Source organism: Triticum aestivum, chromosome 2D, assembly GCF_018294505.1.
Source record: "Triticum aestivum cultivar Chinese Spring chromosome 2D, IWGSC CS RefSeq v2.1, whole genome shotgun sequence".
NCBI lineage: Eukaryota > Viridiplantae > Streptophyta > Magnoliopsida > Poales > Poaceae > Triticum > Triticum aestivum.
The window spans coordinates 466,680,904-466,685,118 of NC_057799.1; positions in this window are offsets into that span (position 1 = coordinate 466,680,904).

The following is a 4,215-nucleotide window of genomic DNA, read 5'->3' on the forward strand; positions in this document are numbered from 1 at the left end:
GGGTTCATAGATAATGATTTTTAGTAGTAGTAGATGTTAATTAGTAGTAGTGATGGTACTAGTTAACTAGGGCAGTATGGTTAATAGTAAATGTTTTTTACTATTGTGTAATGTAGTTTTGTTTACTGTTTTTAGTAAGTGTTTACAATAATTAGTAAGTAAATTAATAAACTAGTTGAACTAGTTTAGTTTTAGTTGAACTAGTTGAGTAAGAAAATTAATAAACTAGTTGAACTAGTTGAATTAATAGGACTAATGTATTTTTAGTAAGAAAATTTAATATAACTAGTTGAACTACTTTATTTTTAGAAAGAACTAGTTTTTTTCTATTTATAGTAAGTTTATATTTAGTAAGAACTAGTTGAATTAATAGAACTAGTTTAAGCAATTATTCGGGATGTATTAGTGATGACTTATATAGGGTTTTTACTTTTGCAGAAATCAAGGAGCCCCTCCATCATCCCTGCCGTCATCCCCGTCACCGACCCCCTCCGACCTCGAGGTTAGACCAGCCAAATCTCCATGTCAATATGAGTCCTATAAGATAATATATATGATGTAGATAAAAACAAGTATATCCCGTGTTGCTCAAATAGGATATGTGGTTGCCCAAGTGGCCGGTCATGTTCAGGTTACACCTCCGAGTGGCCTATGTTTTGCCGGAGTGTTGATTAATTTCCGTTCCGGCAAATTTCAGGCGCTCGATATGTCCTTTTTTAGCAAAGGACATGCTGGATTTTTCTATGAATTCTGGCATGACTTGTGCTAGAATATGTAGGAAATATCGAGTGGCCTGGATTTTCTCAAAAATAATGATCTAATTTAGGTTTTTTAGTACATATATTTAATTGTACAAGTTTAATCTTTGAATTATGAACGTAGGAAATGTCGTACTCGGACGACAAAAGTCTCCAGGGGGAGTGCAGCTGGTGCCACGACGATCGAGGTCTGTACGACAGGTTCCTTGAGCTGGACGAAGATCGGCGCTTCAGCATTAAGCTCGAGGAGACCTTCGACGTTGAAACGGTAACCAACTACGACAAGTGTTTTTTCATAATTAAGCACGACTTCAACTATTTCAACGTCTAATTTTCATACTTTACAATTCGACTAGCTTATCCCATGCCATGCAAGACGCTATGTGTTGGAGAGGATGGGTTTTGAAGACCATGAAAAACTTTGAAACAAAGAAAATACATCATGATATGGATTTTGAAGTAAATCTGTACAATTCTCAGAGCATAACACATTTTGGTTGCCAAAATTGCGAAGCACTTTGCAAAATGTATGGTTTTTATGATGGTATGATTGTCACCATGGATCTTGGTGATCCTGACATCGAGCAAAACAATATGGACATTTGGGTCCTTGTTGATACGCTTCCGATTCTACCGCTATGTGAGTTTCTCAAACATAGTTATTGACTAATTTATATTGTTTATTTCAAAATAGTTGACAGCTTATTTCCATTGACAGCTTATTTTGATTGTTCAAACAATGTGCGGAACATGGTAGACAGAACCCACTACACTGATGGCTTCGGATTAACTTATAAGGAGGAAAATCATCTGATCGCATTTTGTACTTACTTTGAGAATTACAATACCTATTATCGAACTCCTCCAAATTATGGTGAATACGTGCCACTAGTGCACGTGTTGAACCATGGTAACTTCTATGGAGATACCCTGGTAAGATTTTTTTACTATTACGACATCCGTGCATCTTTTGCATACTTCTAAAACTAGTACGTCATTGCTAAGTACGAAGTTATTACTATGTTTTTCAACAGAAAATCCCGATGGATTGTGTGCCTCATCTGATGTATCAGAAGGGTCGCCTTGAAGTTCTGAACATAATGCCAGGTCATCCTACGGATCTCACCTGTGCATATCGGATTTCTAAAACCGGTGAACACATGCTAATCAAAGAATGGAAAAAATGTTTGGACATTCGTAAGGAGGTTCTTGGAAGCAACATTAAGCAAAAGGCAAGAATTGGAGACAGGATAATCTCCATTCTCCATAATGGAGAGCAAGGGGCTATCTTGTTTTTTGCTATTTTACCTTAGAGAATATAGTAGGTCCTAAGAGAATGTAGTAGGCCCTATGAGGTACAATATGTTTATTATGTGGTACAATGTGTGTTAGAGTTGCTGATGAGGAGTAGTTGTGATTATGACTAGTGACCAACTTGCTATGTGATGTCTCATCGATGAAAACGATGATCATGAGGAGGTGTTATATGACAATGATGTATTATGATGATAAGTTGTTAATGATATCATGATGATGATGATATTTATTATATCATTGCGTGAAAGAACCGTGGACTAGTTTCAAGTGGATGTCCATCCACTTGAAACTAGTCCACGGTTCTTTCACGCAATGATGTAATAACCTACTATGATGTAAAAACAATCTCTAAATTGCTGATGTATGAAAACTTGTATAGAGGTGTATGAATACAACATGAAACAAAAAAGAAATAAACCGGAGGGCTCGGAGAGGCGCTGCTAGTAATTAGCAGTAGCGTTGTGTGGGGAAGGCGCTACTCCTAAGTCGATGTAGCAGTAGCGCTTGTCAACCGATGCTACTGCTAACCTTTAGCTGTAGCGCCATATCAGTAGCGCTCCTGCCCGCGCTACTGATAGGCCTAAAACCCGCGCTGCTGCTAGGCTTTTCCCTAGTAGTGCTCTCCTGAGGCTCTGGAGTAGGGATGACCCGCCCTTCGGTAGGGAGCCGGTGCGCAATGTCTGCGTCCAAGTATCCGGCCTCCCGGAGCTTCTTGATGTCCTCCTCCTTGACAGTGGAAGCCATCCACTTGCCTCCCGCTCCGGACATGTTTGAGTGACTTTGCGGGAAAGGAGAACGCTTGGGCACTAGAGCTCGAGCGAGGGGAAATGGATGAGCAGAGGAAGGAGGAGGCGTAGGTGGAAAAAGGGTGAATCCTTGTCTCTTTATAGAGGCGGTAGAAACTATGCGCCTCCCCACTTGCCCCATAAAACTCGCTCGTGATTAACGGCGCGGTTGGGTTACCCACGCCTGTATTGATGAAAATCCCGTGATAAGGGGGCGCGATCTCTGCTTCGACAGGACGTGCCAAGGAAACCGCCTCGAAATATGTGCAGCGGCTGGTTGAGAAAAACGGTTCGAATAGTGACCGGGCCGTGGCGTGATGTCACGCTATGAAAAGTTGTCGGCAGATTAGATTTGTGAAATATGTTCTCTCTACGGTGTTATGTGGAATTTGTTTTGCAGAGCCGGACACGACCCTCGTGTTCACAATCTTCTATGGAGTATTCGGAGAAGGCACCCGCCTTGCAATGCCGAAGACAATCTGCGCGTCGGACTCATCGTCATTGAAGCCTGGTTCAGGGGCTACTGAGGGAGTCCTGGATAAGGGGGTATCCGGACAGCTGGACTATATGCTTTTGCCGGACTGTTGGACTATGAAGATACAAGATGGAAGACTTCGTCCCATGTCCGGATGGGACTCTCCTTTGCGTGGAAGGCAACCTTGGCAATTCGGATATGTAGATCTCCTTCTCTGTAACCGGCTCTGTGTAACCCTAGCCCCCCGCCGGTGTTTATATAAACCGGAGGATTTAGTCTGTAGGACCAGAACAACAATCATAATCATAGGCTAGCTTCTAGGGTTTAGCCTCTACGATCTCGTGGTAGATCAACTCTTGTAATACTCATATCGTCAAGATCAATCAAGCCGGAAGTAGGGTATTACCTCCATCGAGAGGGCCCGAACCTGGGTAAACGTTGTGTCCCCCGCCTCCTGTTACCATTAGCCTTAGACGCACAGTTCGGGACACCATATATCCGCTGGTTTTGACACCGACACTCAACTGGATCAAGAGTTCGAGGGAGGTCACCGAGCTAAACGTGTGCGGATCGTGGATGTGTCGTGCGTTCGGTACTTGATCGGTTGGATCACGAAGACATTCGACCACATCAACCGTGTTACTTAACGCTTCCGCTTTACGTGAACACACTCTCCCCGCTCGTTGCTATGCTTCTCCTAGATAGATCTTGCATGATAGTAGGCAAATTTTTTGAAATACTATGTTCCCCAACATAAAGGCCTTGTCCATATTGATGGGGAGGGGCAATTCAAGAAGATTACCGCACACTCTTCTTCAAGAGTAGTGCCTTTATTCTACATTTTGTTAAGAGTAAATATAGATGTGAAAATATAGGAACA